Source organism: Camelus dromedarius, chromosome 27 (genome assembly GCF_036321535.1).
Source record: "Camelus dromedarius isolate mCamDro1 chromosome 27, mCamDro1.pat, whole genome shotgun sequence".
Classification (NCBI taxonomy): domain Eukaryota; kingdom Metazoa; phylum Chordata; class Mammalia; order Artiodactyla; family Camelidae; genus Camelus; species Camelus dromedarius.
In genome coordinates this window covers 13,065,676-13,086,240 of record NC_087462.1, presented here as the reverse complement: position 1 = coordinate 13,086,240, position 20,565 = coordinate 13,065,676, and the positions used below count along the sequence as shown (strand labels likewise).

Genomic DNA, 20,565 nt, shown 5'->3' with positions numbered 1-20,565 from the left:
ATTAAGAGCACTATGAGGGCTTTTGCTTAATTACTAGTAAACTTGTTTCTAAATGAGGATACATGAAGGGCAAAAAGGCGTATGTAACCCATCTTTTAATAAACCCTGATTAAAGTCAGTATGAGGTGCCTGCATTATTTCAAAGTTATTAACTTCTTGACTCAGTTTAAATTGCCATAAATTACATCTGCACCAATGACTTAGCCAACCTCTTCCCCCAGTAGTGCAAAATGTCACGGAATGATAACAGGGTTAGAAGTAAATTGAAGCCAGAATGAAATCTTAATTTATGCAGGTTGATAGGATTCCTTATCACTGCTCACTGTTAGAATGCAAAGACTTGCTATCTTTTTACGTGCCAGCATTTTTAGTCACGCTATAGAGAGATTTCTTAATAAATACTATTCTGAGGGGTTTGCCTTGAGGGAAGCAGAGTGAATGACAGGACTGAGTGAAATGTGGTTAGATTAGAAAAATAGAAGCAGACCTCTTACCCAAAGCAATTAGGAACAATGGGTGGTGGGCTAATTGAAAAAGTCATTTAAAGAGGGACTCATAAAAAAATGAAACATACAGTCAACTTAAATATTTTACTTTAATGTAAACCATTTAAATATAAATTCATTTGCCAACCTCACTAATGTAATCTGAGGCCCTTATCTGAGGGGAGCACCACTCATTGGAGTTCTTTATCTTTTTTCTTGACTAAACTGCACCCGTGAGTCTGTGTCACTCATATCCTGTTTCTAGGTTCCATTTCTTTAAAAAGAGTCAGAATTTTAAAGTATTTGTGACGCTGCCTACTTCCAGACTCCATCAAGATTTTCATGACTCCCCTGTCTTATTCACACCTAATTTGATAGTAATTTTTGATAGTGATCCTATTTAGAGCGTCTTTTCAAAACATACAATTTGATTGTCATAGAAAAACGCCTTTCATTCTTTTGGGCTCATTTCAGCAGTTTACACAATAGTTTATTAAGTGCTTTAACAACTTAACAAGTTCAGCTGGTCTAAACAGCATAGGAACAAAGAAACACAATTGACTCTTGGGAGGAGTACAACCCAACTGGTGGGCCTGTAATTGGGCTGAATGCCAGAAAGAAGCCCATAAGTTTATCAGTCCATGGATGTTAGTCAGTTTGGTGAGTTTATCAGAGGGAGTGGAACAGGTCTGTTAACCTAGTGAATTGTTTAAATGAAGGTTAATTAGAGGCTTTCTGCAGTAAAATGTTTAGGAAGGAACTGGACTGGATCTTGTCCTTATTAACAGATCTTTTATTTTTTAAAGATTGCTGAGCTTTTTGCCTCAATGGGCAAGGAAAATGAACAACAAACTTGTACCATTAAAAGTAGACTCTCTTTCTGTGTGTGTGTGTATGTGTGTGTGTGTATGTTCAGAGTGAGTAAGCCAATTAGCTGTGCCCTCTGGTTTCCAAAGTAGCCACCTTGAGTGGGATGGAAACGTGATAGGTGGATCCCTGCTTCTGCTGAAGCAAGTGCAGGTAAAAGCTATAAAAAAAAACTGGGGCTGCTGGGATACACAATTGTTTAAATTCTGCTTTGAGACCTGACTCAATCCCAGAACCAATCTCCAGTGAACCTGGTATCGCATAGATGCCATTGCCTTATTCCCTATGGCCTTGTAGCGGGGAGTATCAGAGTGTCAGACTGGGAAAGTGCATTCTGCCCTTGACCGTGTGCTGTAAACACATATCCAGCCTTCTCGCAATCAAAACCCCACAGCATTAATTTGTAATCAAATTCCATCCCCATATTCTAGCAAGGGAACCTGAAAAATGACAGCATTGCAATCATAAATGTTTGTGGCTCAGAGTAAGCTCTAGGTCTTTGATTATCAGTGCCATCTCTTCCCTCCTATACTGTGTTGCCATTAGAATTTATAAAAACCAGTTTTCAATGCCTTACTGATTAATAGAAGGGACAATGTGGTCATGTTTTTTTCATGAAAAATTCTGCCTGAGTATACTTGGGTCTACAGAATTTTTGAATATGTCATCTTTTGAATCTCTAAAGGCCATTACCTTCCTGGAGCACAGAGTAGAAAGCAAGAGCAGAAGGAATTATGTTCACACTTTGGTAGATGTTAAGCAGTATCTTGCTCCCACCTTTCGGCCAGCGTGGACAATCACCAGGGCTCAGTACAGTGGGCATTAAAAGCTGCTGTCAGTGTTCATACCACAGATGGAAACTCAGAATCATTTCCGTTTGTCCTGCTTTCTGAATGTGGCTTTAAGAGGAAGACTAACCATAAATAAAGAAATTAAGCCGTATAGTCCTCAGGAGCTGTGGGACTGAGCTCCTCCTGATGGGAAAGGCAGATTCCAGATAAACGTGCCTTGTTTGGATATGCAGTCAGTTTTGAGACTTCTGTCACCTCCATGCATTTCCCCACCATAAACAGGACGTAAGGAGTGAAGAAAGGGGGTCTGAACCCAGAAGAAGTGCTTCTAAAATGAGTGAAAGGCTTTTGACTCATGCTCTTCACTTTCATATATAGTATTAGATGACATGATGGACACAGAACTGTTTTCTATTAATATGGATAAGAAAATTAGTTTTTTTTCTTTTGGTATATCTTTTTTCAAAAACTTCCTGACTCATTTCCCTCCTCATTTTCTTTTGAATTTTAGCTCTGACTCACCCAAGAAACTTCTAGTTAGGAAAAAAGTGAAGAAAAGCTAGATTTGGTTCCATAGGTAGAAAACTATGATGAGAAACATTTATGTATTTATATTACTGTACTTTACATGTGGGATTATGTATCATCTAATTATAGTGGGCATAATTATATTTCCAATTATTTCCTCTGTAGTTCCTTATGACACAGGTATTTAAAAATGCTAAAATGTTCTTTTCTGATAGCTATGGAGATTAATAAAGATGAAGTGGTTAATGTTACAAAACCCACTGCAGTGTGCATTTACTCTTTAGCATTGGAGTGTGGTTATGGGCACACACATAAAGCAAGATACAATCTTATTTAGGTAAACAGATGTGGTATTGTAACCACTAAAAAGACTATTATAAATCTTCTCACGATGCCTTCAGTGAAAAATAAAAATTGTGCCCTAAATAATTGAAGAAATATTAATGATTCATGCAAGTTAGAGCATGTAGAAAGCTCAACTTTAAGACAGTATCTCTCCTGACTGTCAGATGCTTGCATTTCATTCAAATATTTCCTGTGCTTGGTTTTCCAATGACATATGCTTTGTGAAAAATTGTGTATTTACTAATGACTCAGAAAGTAATGTACCAAAAGTTGACAATATTGCATGTTACATAATGACATATCTTTTCAGAGCTAAGTATTTTATACTCTCATTTAGCCATGGTGAAGAATTGGTAACTATATGATGGGTAAAGTTTAGGTTCGATATATAAGAGCTTTCAATATTTGGAAGGTAAACAATTTAATTTTGTATTGCCAAAGAGAAGAATTGGTCTGCTTTAAGGATGATGCTGGGCCACTAATTTGGAATGAGACAGAAGCAATTTAACACTTACATCAGAAGCGAAGAATTTCCAACAACTAATGGAAATAAAGTAATCGTAGGCCTTGGTTCAGCCATCCGTTTTGGGTCAAATGTGAAAGGTTTCTGGTTCTATATACAAATACCAGATATTCTCAAATAGAGAAAAGATGTTTTTGCATCTAGAGGTGCTATTCTAAGCTGTTGAGTATTAGCTTGAGAAGATGCTGTGTTTATTTGTGGTTTACGGAAAATCAGCTTAAAGTATAAGATTGTGTAGTTTCATTATTCTGGGGGTTTTTTTGTTAGCTCATCAGAATGAGAAATGCAAGCCTCAATTGTTCTCAAGGGCTTAACAGCCAATCTTGTTCAACTTTTCTATATTATTGATTTATTTTGGACGTTGATCAAGGCTGACCCTGATCCAAGAACTGATGATTCAGCATTCCATCAAGACTTTAGCTTGATGTGGGTTAGAAGGCAAAACGAATCAGCTTTTGGATCCCATTCAGATGTGCACCATTGCAGTATATTACATATTTCTGTAGGCTTTTAAGTGATCGTATCAATATCAAATTTACCATAATCCAGGGACTCCTAAGTCAAATTCTATTGGAAAGTTGAAAGAGATACGGCATCATTGACTGTCAGGCCACAATCAATCACCTCATCCTATCGCTAGGACCAACTGCAGTCAAAAGGAAATGATACATTGTTGAGTTATGTTATTATTAGTCATGTGGGAAACATTAAAAATAAAAGGAGTAATAAATATACTTCAGTGGAAGAGACTTTCACACTTTGCTCCCTCCTTCATTCATCATTAGGGAACATTTGAAGACGAGATAGTTTTGACTGAGTACACACCTGATGTCATCAATGGCTATTTTCTGCCACGCTTGCTCTTCCTATGCTCTGTGCTCGATGCTGCAGGCAAAATCCCTTTTCTCATACATAAGTTAGATTATATGCCCTTTTCCTCAAAATCATCAACTGGTCTTCCACTTCATTCAGAATAAATTCCAAAGACTTTGGGATGGCCAAATGGGCTTTCAGGGTCAGCCCCTCTGCTACTTCAACAACCTCCTTTTCTCCTTCTCTCCCTGTGGCTCAGCTTCTCAGTTGGGCCTCCTTGTTGTTCCCGAAAAATGCTATAAGCTCCTGCTCCAGGGCCCTACCTGATCTCTCTCTTCCTGGAATACTGTCCCCCGCCGAGATATCCCATGACTCACTCCCTCCCTTTCTTCAGCTTTTACTCAAATGCCACCTTATTAGTGGGACTTTCCTGGTTTCTGGATATAAAAGAACACCAACTGCCAAAACTGGTACTACCATGATTTATTTTTTTTGTGTGTAGTACTTAATACTTGTCAGACTGTGTATTTATTTGTAAATGTGTTCATTGCCTACCTTCTCCTGCATGTTTCACGAGGGCAGTGGTAATGAACACATGACTAAACATCCGTGTCACACAGACCGGTGCTTTGTAAACCTGAGAGGTTATCAGTCAGCCAAATAGCCTGTTAAAAATAAAAATTCCAAGCTTTTTATGCTTCGTCCCTGCAGCATCCAAATGACTGGTTGAACAGCCCTTGCACAGCAGAGGTTCACCAAGCGTTTGTTGAATGAATGAAGCACCAAGTGTATGACTGACCACAGAGACTCACTATTCAAGGGGTAAAATGTGCGACTTTATTTCTCTTTTTACTAATGCGTTTCTTACTATGTGCAACATTTGGTACAAAGCACCAAAACAAGTTGAAAGGTAGATAGTATTTTTTTTTCCCTAGTTCATTACTAGATTACTGTTATGGCTAATAAAATTAAGACAATTTACCACAATCCCACAGCAATCTTCCTCAACAGTCAACCGTTTGAGTTTCACCTCCATCCTTTTTACTTATTATTTTTGTCTAAATTAGCATTATGTGTAATAAACAGAAGCTAAATAATAAAAAAAAAATTCTCAGGAATTCCTGGTGTCTGATGTAGCAAAGTGGTTCTTATAGAGTTCTTTTTTATTTAGTTTTCTATAGATGATTTTTACCCCTGCTGCTTCTTAACGGCTGCTTTGAAATTAGATTTCAGGCCATATCTTTAAGATAAGAATATCACATTTATCCATTTTATGTAACACTCCACCTGAATCATCTCTAGACCTGGCGTGAACTAGAGCTATGTTTCTGAGTGATACTACCCCAGAAGATAGAGAATATATCAGAAAAACTAAAACGTATTACTTAAAGCTTAGTTTCTGCCCTCGGAAAGCTTACAAATCTGGTTACAGGGTTAGGTAATGAACATATGAACTAGGTATCAATGCAATATGGTACAGTGCTTCCGAAATTTAGAGGATTACCACATTATTTGAAGAGTTTGTTAAAAATGGAAATTTCCTGATTTCTTTCCTTCAGAGACTGATTTAGTAAGTCTGAGGTAGAGTCTGGGAAGCTGAATGTTTAACGAGTTCCTCAAATAATTCTTTTGAGCTACAAGCTGTTTGAACCCCTGCTGTAGATAATAAAAGTTAATGAACTAGAGCAGGGCTGTCTTGCCTTGGAAGGAGATTGTCAGGGGTTGAAAATTTCATTGGACTTTGAACAATATAGGTCATGTTCAGGTGGACAAACGTACATTGGACCAGGGAAGAAGCAAATTTATGGAACGATGTAATTAGATGTGTCACAGTTACAGGGCTCTCCTCTCTGAGTAACAACATACAACCCAAAGACTCTGAAACCATAAGGATATTTATTAACCATTTAACAAGAATTCTCCATGTGGGGCAGGTTTTGGGATTAGCAAATTCAGAAGCTCATTGATGCCATCAAAGGGTGATGCTCTTCTAGCCTTAGGAGACCCGCCCTTCTCGGTGGTTTGATTTTCGCTGTTAGGATTACCCCTTCATGGTTGCTACACAGCTTCTGTCACTTCAGACATCATATCCTCCTACAATTCTACCCATGAGAGACATGGAAGAGGAATCATGAGGAGGTTCTGTTCACGTACCTTTTGATTAGGAAGAAAAATTCTTCCGAAAGCCTCAACAGAATTCCCCGGGATTTTGTCACACGTCCAGCTCTGAACTTCAGTAAGTGTCTGATGAGGTGAGAATCTGAGGCTTTCAGCTTTTATAAGGCAAGGCAGGCTGGACCAGAAAATAAGAAAACAGGGGTGAAACCTGGTGGATGGGCAACCCAAAGTGCGGAAACAAAAATGGTGCCTACCCCGTAGGGAAGTAGAGGAGTCGCAATTTTTAATGTAAATTCATGAACACTGCACTCCCCTTCACCTTTCTTGCCAAAAGGACGCCTTTCTCTGGCTCTCAGGAGGATGGCAGAGCATTTCTGTGAGTCAGAGAATGAAGAAAAGAATGTGGTTTTAGAGGAATAGTTACTTTGGCTTCACTATCTTTGTGTGAGTTTTACTGGTTTTTTTCTTCTGTACCTTTTTGGGAAAGTTGCAGAGAGTGTTTTTTTTGTTTGTTTGTTTGTTTGTTTTTTTGGTGATATATGTGGGATCTTGCTCATGAGTGGTCAATGAAAATCTTTAATTATTTTTGAGATAAACTTTTAACTCTAGAATAGTTTCAGATTTATAGCAAAATCGTGAAAATAGCGTAGCAAGTTCCCATATACCCGACATTCACTTCCCATTGTTATTAATATCTTACGTAAGAATCATACGTTTGTTGTAATTCGTGAGTCACTACTGACACATTATTATTAAAGTCCAGACTTTATTTAGATTTTCTTCATTTTTAACGTAATGTCTTTTTTGTTGTCGTTGTTCCCGGATCCCAATCAGGACCCCACATTACTTGTCGTTCATGTTTCCTCAGGCTGTTAAAGTTTCTCAGATATTCCTCGTTTTTAATATCCTTCACAATTTTGAGGAGTCCTGGTCAGGTGCTTTGCAGAAATCCCTCAGATGGGATCTGTCTGTTTTCCTCCTTATTAGCCTGGAGCAGTGTGTTCTTGGGAGGAAGACAAGAAATAAATTTGATTCTCATCACATCAGATCAAGGAAACTCTATCAACTCCGGTTATCACTGTTGATGTTTACCTTGATCTTCTGGCAGTTAGTGTTTGTTAGGTTTCCCCTCTGTAAAGTTATTCTATTTCTTTCTACTCTTTTGGGGAAAAGCCACTATGAGCAGCCTGCACTTAAGGACTGGCAATTATGCTCCATCATTTAGATGAGATTTTAGACTTAGATGAAAGGCTGAAATGCATTAAGACTTTCAGGGATGTTGGGATAGGGTAAATGTATTTTGCACATGGGAAAAATATGAATTTGGGGGGGTCAGAGGACAACCTGTAGTGGGTTGAATTGTGTCCCTCCAAAAAGATAGATTTAAGTTCTAATCCCCAATACCCGTGAAAGTGATCTTATTTGGAAATAAGGTCTTTGCAGAGGTAATCAAGTTCCGTTGAAGTTATACTGGATTAGGATGGGCCTTAAATCCAATGACTGGTAGATATCCTCATAAGAAAAAGGGAAGGAAGATTTCCAATTATAATAAAGTGTGAAAGGACAGAAATAAATTGAGGAAGGAATTGCTGAGCAAAAGGAGCCAGAACTTGATGATATGGAAAAAAATCTCAGTTTATCTAAACCGCATAGAGAGCAACCCACAGAGGGAAGACACAGAGACATAACCAAGAGAAGACAGCCATGTTAGGAAAGAGGTATAAATCAGAATGATGCAGCTACAAGCTGAGGAGTGTCAAGACTTGCTGTCAACCAGCAGAAAGTAGGAAAAAGCAAGAAGAGATTCTTCCCCAGAGCCTTCAAAGGGTGAACAGCTCTGTCCACACCTTGATTTTGGACATTTAGCCTCCAGAACTGTAAGAGAATACATTTCTTTTGTTTTAAGCCCCTAAGTTTGTAGTAATTCATTACAGCAGCCCTAGGAAATTACACGTCATTCAAATGGATGGCTCAGAGCAGATCTTGGCTTTGTCTGTCCAGATGAGCCTATCTCTTGAGATTTCAGGCTGGTGGCTTTCTCTGCAAGTTCCGTTCTTTGAATAGTCCAGGGGAAGTCATTGAGTTTCAGTTTGTATATATGTCCAATTTTTTTTTAAAAGGATGGGAACGATGACTTCCAAACGCTTTATGTGTCAGAGCTGAACCTGAAGTTCTCACTGTTATGTTACTTTTGATCTATGCTCTTCTTGTTTGCCCGGTTTGGCATTCCTGTCTACCTTGTGACAAACGTTCTATGCAAGTTGTCAATTTGGTTACAATTTGGTGAGGCCTCTATCATTCATGCAATACTCTCTTGCCTTTTCCACTTCTGACCATATTATACTTATTCCTCAAGACCTACATTAGAATGTCAGCTACTCTATGAAACCTCAGGTTTATCTTCTGTCTAGTTGGAACAAATCTTTCCATCATCTTTGTTCATTCCTTGATTATAGGGCTCATCAAATTATAGTATAGCTATGTCTTCATTCAAAAATAAATGTCCTTAACATACTTCTATTTGATACTTTTGTCTCGATTATAGTTGGACAATTGTTTCTTAAAAATTTGTTCTTTGATATTTGTTTTCACTGTAGAATGTTATTTTCATAAGTGAAATAGATGGCATTTTTCTTGTTCAACCTGTATCTCTATTCACTTATTGGACAAATATTTTTGAGTGTTTATTAAGGGCTAGGCATTAGACAAGGAATATTAGCAATAAGGAAAATGTGTTCCTAGCCTTCTTACAGTCTAGCAGTGAAGGAAAATATGCGCACACACACACACACACACACACACACACACACACATGCATAATGATTACATAAATAGTAATAACCACCATGAGGGAAAGAAATGGGATATTGGAATTAAGACTGCTTGTATGTCAGGATAGACTCTTCTTCAGAGGTGTCACTTAGATTGAGATCTGAAGATGACAAGGGAACAAGATACCAGAGGATAATAAAGTTGTGTCCAGCTTTCCAGATGAGAAATCATTTGTGTGGCACTAAGATAGAAAGGAATTTGAATTTTTTCACACTGTGAACTCTTGAGTCAACAACTATACCCCATACCTTTGTGTTTATAACACACAGCAGCACATAGTAGGAGAAGCTACCTTGCGGGAAGGAAGAGGGGTTTCCGAGTAGGTTGACATTTGTTATTGACTAGGAGCTGTCAAATACTGAATTGGACTCGTGTGTTATTTAATTTGATTCCACAAGAGCCTTGAAAGGCATGATCATTTTTTTGCGTAGAAAGGAAGTAGAGTCTCAGAAGATCCGAGTTTCTAATCCAAGACCATAGAACTAGTAAGTGGGAGAGGCAGCTGTATATGTTCCTAGGGCACATTTCTTGCCCTCAACACTGTACCATGTTGTTTCCAAACAACAAATATCTGTTGAGTAATGAATAAATTTAGGCTGGAAAACTTGATGAATAGGGGCATTTAAATCACCATTGTACTATAGCAAACTTAGAATTTTAACTTAAAGATTCTTGACTGGATATTTTAAGTTGTTTAAATTTTCAGAAGCTCAGGTTTTCAGTCTGGGGATTTATATCTTAGAAGCAGGAGTGAGTCTGTCAGCCTGTGGACAACCATTAAGCAGTGGGGTTTATAACCTAAACCGATATAGGAATGTATAGCATTAAATGAACAAAACAAAACATGTTTTGGGAAAAGTTCGGAGACATTTTATACTCCATGGATGCTAAGATGTAAGACCCTTTGCTCCAAAGCCTCTGTAAATGATAGCCTTCTGTTCACCAGCATGGGAAATTATGTTTCATATTAAGTGATGGCAGAAGCATCTGTTTCTGTCATTTCAACTGCACGTCAACTTCATTTCACATATGCAAATGATGTCAGCTCTTAAAACAACGAGCCCTGTGGTGTAATTGACTTTGCATTAAGGATTGTAAATTGTGTCATTCTCCTAGACCTTGATTTAACCCATGGGTAAGCTTTGAGTGCAGTTCATGGTACAGACTTGGAATATTTGATCACTTTAGGGAAGGCTAAAGCCAGATTACAGGTGTGTAGAGAGACGGCAAGTACAGTTTTGATGTCAGATGGGGGAGATGGTTAATTTAGTGCACAGAGCCCTAGGGTAAGATCAGAAAATCTGGTTCCAAGTGTTAGTCCACTCTGAACATTTGTGTGAACGTGGGCAAGCTGCTTTTATTCCCTATAGAGAAATAAGAGGGGCTTAACCATCTAGCGCAGGGCATCCTAGTTTATGAAAATTTGACTACTGATAGCATGTGTGATGATCTTAAGTAGTGTAATGGCATGGGATTTGATAACTTTGAATCTCGTAAGTGAAAAGGTTTTTCTCTTCTTCAGTTTTCTCTGGATTGCTTTGATTTACCGAGGAGGAGAAAGTCAGAGTTGGGTGCTGGTAGGTTCTTATGACTTCTCCAATACCTTGTAATCTTTTTTAACAGAGGAAGGCTCACACTCAGAATCTTTGACTAGAATAATAGCTAATTGAAATGCCATACTACTATATTGTTTTCAACATATCCATTTTTCAGATTACCACCTCCTATTTGTGTCAAATGCTACTGTTAATTAATTACTTTCATTTCCTAATTTAAATTAAAAATTTTAACTTAAAATATAGCCATTTAAATAAAAAGACATGCATTTTTAAATAAAATACTGTCAATAAGCGATCGTAAAGGTGGTTTATAAGCGTGGCAAATATCATTCATTCATTCAGTAAGTATTGAGGACCTGCTAGAGCCGATCTCTGTTCTAGACACTGGAGGAGGCAGAGATAAGGTACATAAAGTCCCTTTAACAACCATACAACTTAGATGGAAAAGCAAAAATAATTAAAAAAAAAAAAAAGAATGAGTATAACACATGTAATGTAATAAATTCTGTAAAAATAAACTAGGGGAAGGGGATAGAGGGCGAAAGTTTATGCGTATGTTTGTGTGTTTGTGCTATTTGAGATATAGGACACTCAGGAAGGAACTTTTTAAAGAGGACTGGAATAAATTGAAATAGCAATGTATGCAAAGATCTCAGAGAAGATGATTCTATATATATATATACATATATATGTATAAGAAACATGAGCTATAAAGTCCTGAGGCAGAATCAGATTGGTGTGCTAGAGAAACAGCAAGAAAGCTACGTGACTAGACAAGAGTGACTATGGCAGAAAATGCAGAAAGATGTCATAAGGAGAAGGAAGGATGATAACCGTGCAAGGCCTTGTTGGCCATGGTAAGGAGTTTGTATTTTATTCTGAATGTGATGGGAAGTCATTGGAGATCTTTAAGTCGGGGTGTTCTGAGATCCGCTTTGTTCAAGAAATTCTTCATGATCATTGTTAAAAATGATAAGGAAGACTTTATTTAAGAGGAGACTTCTATTAAGGGGGTTTTTCAGTAGGGGAGAGAGATAGGGCTCAGCTCCCGATACCGTAAGGACAAATATGGATTTACAACCAAAGGGAAGGGTTAGTGCCAGTGGATGGAAAATTACTGAAAGGAAACATCAGGGGTAAGGGAGACTGTGGCTAAACGGACTTGGCAGGATTCTTGCTGAGCGATAAGATATCAAAGGTGATCAGACACTGAAGGTGAGAGAGGAGGGATTTGATTAGATGTTGAGGGTTGGCTGGGAGTCTCACCAAACTGATGCAGCAGGTTTCTTGCAAAAACTGGACCCCGCAGGCCAAGGACAGAACCCAAGTTTGGGATCTAGTGGAGAAGAGGGCACAGAGGAACGTGCATCAGGTTTGGGTACGGAGAGAGTCCTTGTCAGCTTTATGACTCAGAAATGCCGCTTTGGAAGTGATACAGAGAACTGGCTATGGCGGGACTCCCGTTGCAGCGAGGAGGCGAGCAGGAAGCTAATGCAGTGTTCCAGGTGGGGCAGTGGTGCCCTGGACTCAGGGCTGCTGAGGACAGTCATGTAGGATGAGTCTCAGGTAGGGGCTGAAGTACAGCTGGAGCTCTGCTCTCCAAGCTTTGTGCCCTGGCCCGGGGTTGTTTACCCCAAGAGGAAGGAGAGCGTTTTCCCAATCTTTGAAAGTCATCTGTTGCCAAGCCATGTGCTCACAAAAGGGGTACATTTTTCTAAATCTCACGGATGCCCCATTTCCTCATCCAGCAATATTCTTGCCCAAAGTGGGTACCTTTAAAACCTTCGTATAATGATGATTTTAGGCTGATAGCACCCTTGCTTCTATTAGGGTTGTTGTGATGGAGGTGGTAAGAAGAGACTGATTTTAGGATTAGTGTCAGAAGTTTAATCAGTAGAATTTTCTGATAGGTTAGATATGTGGGTTGAGGAAAAGAGAGAAGTCAAGAATATCTCCAGTGCTTTTGACCTGGATGACGAAGTGGGAGGTACTGCCACTCATTGAGATGGGGAAGTATGAGGGAAGAGCAAATTTAGGAGATTTTAAAGAGAGCGGATTTTCTTAAATGGTTTTGTCTTGGACATGTTCAAAGTAAGATGCCTATTAGACATCTAAGTGGTGATATTTAATAAGCAGTGTGTATAAATCCAGAGTGCCGATGAAAGGCTGCAAATGGATATACGTTTGAAGGTATATGTATAGATAATATTTAAAGTTGAATGTGTTACTGGTGAATTAATGTAGATTGAAAAGAGTAAGGGGCTGAGGATGGAGCTCCGGAGCACTTCAATTTTTAGAAATAAGAACAAGAAGAAACAAGCAAGGAGAGAGAGGAGCAGCCAGCAAAGTGGGAGAAAGACTCAGGGCAGTGTGGCATCCTGGAAGCCAGGTTAAGCATGTATTTCAAGAAGGACATTTCTCTCTCAAGAGAGATAGGCAGGGGAGATTAAGAGGTATAAACTTACAGTTACAAAATAAATGAGTCATGGGTAAGATACGTACAGTGTGGGGATTATAGTCAATTTTTTAAAAAAAATCAAATTGAGAGAAAGCAAGTTGTGTAACTGTCGCTTTAGAGAAGCAGCTGGCAGCATATGTCAGGACAATTTGCAGCTATTATCACCTCTTTAAGATACTGAGAAAGTTGAATTGCTGACTAATGTAGTTGGGGGTGAAGGTCACCTTTCAAGAACCCAGTGACTACATAGTATGATCCTAGTTTCAAAATCCATCTTGCAAAGTTGCATTTGGAAAAGAGCTTTCCTCTGACAACATGTTACATTTCATTTTAAGACACATCAAGTTTGACTATGTAAATACATGTAAATATATGTATGTGTGTGTGTATACTTATATATGCACACATATTTTTATATACATAGATCTACATGGTATAGATTTATAACTGGAAGGAAAACCTATCCTCCTTACCCTCTTCTGTTCCTTCTGCCTGTAGAAACCAGGAAGTGGGGGTGGGAAGAATTTGGACAATTGTAAAAGGAGAAACAAAAAATTACATAATTTCAAAGGTTTTTTTCAAGTCATTTTTTTACCTAGGACCCGTGATGTGAGGCAGATGTGTATGTTGTTTATACATGCCACCTGCTCATTTCTTAGCCAAAAGTGTAGCCTGACTTGGTATGAATGAGAGAGTGCATAAAGAGGAACTCAGACTGCTTGCTCTGCATTGAAATGTAAAATGCTATCCGCCCTGTGGGCAGGGGAACCTTTTGCAGATAAATTTACATTTGGGAAAGTATTGTTTTTCCATGGGAGTGTATTTGCATGTATGTGTGTGTATATATTGTATTCTGATAGTTGAAAGGATGAAGGGGCATATCTTTACCTAATGTTGGTGGTGACCCTTCAAAATGAAGAGTGCCTGGCATGTAATAGGGACATGATAAATACTGTATATTTGGTATCTTAGTTTGGGCTAAGAAAACAAATACCATAGCCTGGGTGACTTATCAGATATTTATATCTCACAGTTCTGAAGGCTGGAAGTTCAAGATCAGGGTGCCACCATGGTCCATGGCATCCTCACAATGGCAGAGAGTAGAGAGAAAGCAAGCTCCCTTGTGTCTTTTTATAATGGCACTAGTCCCATTCATGAAGCCTCCACCATCAGGATCTAATTCCCTCCCAAAGGCCAGATCTAATTCCCTTCCAAAGGCCAAATCTAATAACCATCACTGGGAATTAGGATCTCAACGTGTGGATTTTGAAGGAACACAAACATAGCATTTGGAGAAATGACTACTGAAAGAACCCAATGTATTAAAAGCCATCCAGGTCAACTAGATTTGAAGTGTCCAAACTCCCCCACTGTGCAGTGTTTTGCTGGAACTCTTTGCCCCCTTTTTATAGAAGGAATACTCTTCAGAAAATGTACCAAAGTGCATAATCGTGTTTTACGATGAGCTGTGGATAGGGGAACACAGTGGACCCTATGACAAGACTGAGAATTTCTTCAAAATGAGGGCAGGATTTGCGTCTTTGAGGATGGAAAGACGAGGAGCAACTTACAGAGAAACAAAGCTAGAGACCGTGGATCATCCTTTATGAGAGCCCCTGTAAATAGCTAACGAAATAGCTAACTTTTTATTAAAAATTCTTTCCCTTAGACTCTGAGAAAAATTGTATTGAGTATCCAGGTCTACATTGCCTTTTCTTTACTGTGACTTACTTTAGTTGTCTCTAGAACTTCAGAAAAAAAAACACACAGACTTGTGTTAGAGTGGTTGGGCATGTATGTGTGGTGTTGGTGGGGATGTAGAGGGAGACCACAGACAGTCTAACATGATTAGTTCTACCAGCATTTTCTGGCTTTTGTGTTTTTGAAGTAAAATGCAGCTCAGCAGTTACAAAAGAAAATCATAAGTAGAGTTGTCCAGCAGCGTTTCAGACAAATTGACTTTCCCAATACCCTTTGTGTGTTAGGATATTGGCTTTGACATTAATATTTTGGAGACATAAAGATGTTTGATGTCCAATAAAAAGTCAAGCCCGTGGAATTATTTGGCTGCTGTAATGGTTAACTTCATACGCCAACCTGACTGGGCCACAGGATACCCAGACACTTGGTCAAACATTATCCTGGATGTTGCTGTGAGGATGTTTTTGGATGAGATTAACATTTAAATCCATAGACTGAGCAAAGAATATTGTCCTCCATAATGTGAGTGGGTCTCATCTAATCAGTTGAAGGCCTGAATAGAATCAAAAGGCTGACTTTTCCCTAAGTAAGATAGAATTCTTCCTGCTTAGTAGCCTTTGAACTAGGGCATTGTCTCCCCTGATTCTTAGACCTTCAGACTTGGACTAGAATGAAATCGTCAGCTCTCTGGGGTTTCCAGCTTGCCAAGTCACCCTGCAGATCTTGGGACTTTCCAGGGTCCATAATCACACGAGGCAGTTCCTCATAATAAATCTCTTTGTCTCTATCCTATTGGTTTTGTTTCTCTGGTGAACCCTAACTAATACAGCTGCCATCTTTAGTCAATCTTTTCATATCCTTGCTTCCTGTACAAAGTACATGCCCAAAGTACATGCCAACTAGTTTGCCAGCTGCTGAACATTCAGTAAATGACCCTACAGACATTGTTTTTGCTTCTATTGAAGCTCACGGACTAATTAGGAAGAGACTGACAATGCAAGCATACCTTGGAGATACTGTGGGTTCAGCTCCAGACCACTGCAATAAAGCAAATTTCACAATAAAACAATCAGAGTTTTTGGTTTCCTGATGCATAGAAAGTTATCTTTACACTAAACTATAATCTATTAAGTGTGCATAGCATTGTCTAATAAAATAATGTGCCTACCTCCATTAAAAAATACTTTTATTGCTAAAAATTGCTAACCATCATCTGTGCTGGTGCAGATGTTGATGGCTGCTGACCGATCAGGGTGGTGGTTGCTAAAGGTTGGGTAGCTGTAGCAGTTTCTTAGTAGCAGAGATTTTACCACATCGTTTGACTCTTCTTTTCATGAAGTAGAACTTCCTTCAAAATTGGAGTCAGTCCTCTGAAACCCTGCTGCTGCTTTATCAACTAAGTTTGTGTAATATTCTAAATCCTTTATTGTCATTTCAACAACCTTCACAGCATCTTCACCAGGAACAGATTCCAACTCAAGAAACCACTTTCTTTGCTTATCCACAAGAAGCAGCTCTTCATCTGCTGAAGTTTTATTATGAGATTGCAACAATTCAGTCACATCTTCAGGCTCCACTTCTAGTTCTCTTGCTGTTTCTGCCACATATGCAGTTAGTTCCTCCACTGAAGTCTTGAACCCCTCGGAGTCATATGTGGGGATTGAAATCAACTTCTTCCACATTTCTACTAATGTTGGTATTTTAAACTTGTCCCATGAATCATGAATGTTCTTAACGGATCTATAATGGTGAATCCTTCATAGAAGGTTTTCAATTTACTTTGCCCACATCCATCAGAGGAATCACTATCTATGGTAGCCATAGCCTTATGAAATGCATTTCTTAACAGTGGAATTCTTGAACTTCAAAATTTATTCCTTGATCCATGGGCTGCAGAATGGATGTTGTGTTAGCAAGCATGAAAACAACATTAATCTCATCGTCCATATCCATCAGAGCTCTTGAACCAACTTGAATCTCCTGAACCAACCTCTTCTAGCTTCGGCCTTTTCTTTTGCACCTTTCAGCCTTCATAGACTTGAAGACAGTTAGGATTAGACTTTGGTTTTGGGAAATGTTGTGGCTGATTTGACCTTCTATCCAGACCACTAAAACTTTCTCCATATTGGCGATAAGGCTGTTTCACCTTTTTTTTTAAAATCACTTATGTGTTCACTGGACTAGCACTTTTAATTTCCTTCAAGAACTTTCCCCTTGCATTCACAGGAGGCCTTGCTTTCAGCCTTTTGACATGCCTTCCTCACTAAGCTTCATCATTTCTAGCTTTGGATTTAAAGTAAGAGAAGTGTGACTTTTTCTTTCACTTGAACACTTAGAGGTCATTGTAGGGTTATTAGTTGGCCTAATTTCAGTATTGTTGTGTCTCAGGGACTAGGGAGGCCTGAGAAGAGGGAGAGGTGGGGGAACGGCCAGCTCGTGGAGCAGTCAGAACACACACAACATTTATCACTTAAGTTCGTGGTCTTACATGGGCAAGTTCCGTGGTGCTCCAAAACAGTGTTGATGTTATGACAGTAACATCAAAGATCGCTGATCTCAGATCACCATAGCAAGTATAACAATAGTGAAAAAAGTTTGAAATAGTGGGACAATGATCAAAATGCGACACAGAGAGATGAAATCAGCAAATGCTGTTGGAAAAGAGGCACTGATAGACTATCTTAACCCAGAATTGCTGCAAACCTTCATTTGTAAAAAATGCAATATATTTGACGCTCAATAAAGCAACACACAATAAAATGAGGTATGCCTGTACACAAAAATTGTATAAAGGATCTTATATTTACAGTATGGAAAAAGGAGAAGGAAACTAAGTGCATACTTACCCCGGTCTGGAACGTGGAGAAGGCTTTTTCAGAGATGGTGGCATTTAAAGTAGGTCTTAAGAGATGAGTAGAAGTTATTCTGTAAAGGTGCTTGAGAGTTAGGGTGGAAAAAGAGTGCCAAGGCGCTGCACTCAGATGGATCTTTGCATGTTTGAGGGCCTGGTATGTCTGGAGTTTAAGGAGGGAGAGGAAAAGCAGTCATTGAAAGGGACCGGGTTGTGCTGGGCCTTTAGGCTACATTAAGAATTTGAGATTAGATTCTAAGAGCAAAGGTAAACATTGTAAAGCCTCTTTCAGGAATGTGACACTATCAAACACTGTTGCTTGAAAGAAAAAAGAAATCACTGTGGCAAGTAGTATGAAAAGTGGATAGTGGGAGGTCTAAAGTGGCCGTCAAAAGAAAGACCATTTGAGGTGACAGATGGAGCTGTCCAGACAAGATAGGGCAGTTGCTGTGACCAGGGTGTTGTCAGGGAAAGTGGAAGGAGTAGATGGCATCATTTACTAAGTCAAGGAAAATTGGAGCAAAGCAGATTTGCAGGATGATCAAGGGGATTAGAGGGGATGCAGCTAAGTGGCTGAGGTATTCACACTGAAATGTGAAGCAGGTAGGTGGAGCTTAGGAAATAAAAATTGGTAGTTATCAGGGTATATAAATGAGCTGAAGTCCATGTGACTAGATAAGTTTGCTAAAGACAGAGGACTATAAAAGGGAAAGAAAAGAGGACCGAGGACTGAACCCAAGGGCCTCTCAGCATTGTCAATCGAAAAGAATGCTGGAGACTATATTAAACAGGGGCACTCACTCTGTCAAAAGCAGGAGCTTCTCTGGATTTGGAACAGGATGATTTGCAATGGTTGATTTGAATCCTTACCTAGTGACCACTGATGACCTTCCCCCCTCTCTTTACCCTTCACTTTCAAGTTCCTTCTCTTCATCCCTTCTCTTCCTCAGCATTGCAGCCTCACCTTATCACCCTCTTTTCTGCTCCTAGTTCAGAAAAAACATTTCTTCCTTACTCTCTGGCAAGTGTTAGATGATCTGACTTTAGTCCACTTGTCCCCATTCTTGCAATTTAGCACCCAACTTCAGTGTGTGCTGAAATTTATCTATGTCAGATAAGCCCTCAAGGCACCTTTAGAAACAAGTGGGAGGCACTCAAAGCTCCTAACTAGGATACAGTTTAGTTTGCTGATTTTTGGTCCTGGAGTTGAGTCAGGATCCCAAAGGAGAGAAATGCTAACCCTTTCAGGACCCGCAAGTCCATGCAGTCTACGAAATATCCACGAACGTAACTGCAAAAGTAGTTCAGTGTATTCTCCCACACCAGAAAAGTACATTTTCAGGGGGAAAAGAATTAAGGCTGTTTCTTAGCACAATCAGAGTCCTTTTATCAGCGTGAAGCCAATTTTAAAATACAAGGATTTTTAGATACAGTAACCCCTAGAAATTTTTTATTTTAAACCTTTCTGTTTCTCACCCTTCTGGCTCTGAAGATAACCTTCAGAATGTAAATTAATACAGCAAGGGTTGGAGCCCAGAACCAAAAATTCTGATGCAATATCTCAAAAAATGTTGCAGCTTCTTTTTTCCATACCAATCGCTAAGAACATAAGATGTAATAGCAGTCAGGTTTTGTTAGACATTAACTCAGTACTTGCCTTGAGAGTTTTAAGCTCCTCTACCAGTTAAAAAGCACCATGTAGGCTGTTCTACAAATGCCTTGTCTTTTCTGGCACTTGACTGAAGGTTTCAGGGACCAGTGTATCTTATGCATTTCAACTATGCAAAATAGAATAAAGGGCTGCAGAGTTCTGCCTCCTAGAAGAAATAATGGGCTTGCAGGCATTTTTAGGTTCAGTTACATTTACAAGAAATTATTTAAGACCTTGTATGTGCCAAGATCTGAATTAAGTATAAAATATAAGACAAATTCATTTTCCTCAAGGGGCTCACTATCCAGTAAGGATGGGTGGGAGAGATTCGGAAAAATAATTACCATATGTATTATAAAAGCAGTATAATATATAAGCTCAGAAGTAGGAATAGCCCTGCTTTATTACATCATTATGATTATGATTATGATTATTATTTGTTCAAGGGAGGTAATTAGGCTTATTTATTTATTATTTATTTATTTATCTATTTATCTTTAATGGAGGTACTGGGAATTGAACCCAGGACCTCACGCATGCTAAGCATGCACTCTACCACTGAGCAATACCCTCTCCCTATTATTTTTCTTAATAATGAATTCCTTCTCAACAGTGGTTACCATTGACTGCATATTTTTCGTGTGTGGGTACCTTCTGAAGTGCGTTACACACTTTATCTCAGTTAATCCACACAATAACTCATGAGGTATGTACCCATTTTATAGATGAGGAAACCGGCTGAGGGGAGTTATGTAATTTTGTCCCAAATCTCACAGACACTAGGTAGAGAAGGAGGAATTCAACCACTACTCTGTCTGATTTGAACTGTTTTGCCTTTTAACTACAGTTGCCTTAACTGTTATAAAACTTGCTTCCCCAGAAAGGTGAATGTCTACATGGGATCTCAGAGATGTAAATTCCAGAAAGACAGTCTCAGAAATTTCAGGGAACTGGAGATTCTTAGGAATTTTTCTTTTTTGCTTCATGCACTAGAGATTTCATGGCAACAGGCTTATTATGAGCACAACTAATGACCCTACACT

At 38.9% G+C, this 20,565-nt stretch overlaps 1 long non-coding RNA gene across 1 annotated transcript in view; it reads left to right on the top strand.

Moving 5' to 3' along the window:
• The window catches only part of LOC105097691 (uncharacterized), a 708,424-nt gene that overhangs the window by 148,663 nt on the left and 539,196 nt on the right, over positions 1–20,565 (top strand). Inside the window, exon 4 of the long non-coding RNA XR_010378103.1 lies at positions 5,064–5,174. This is a non-coding gene — a long non-coding RNA (uncharacterized LOC105097691). The remainder of the gene's footprint in view (positions 1–5,063; positions 5,175–20,565) is intronic.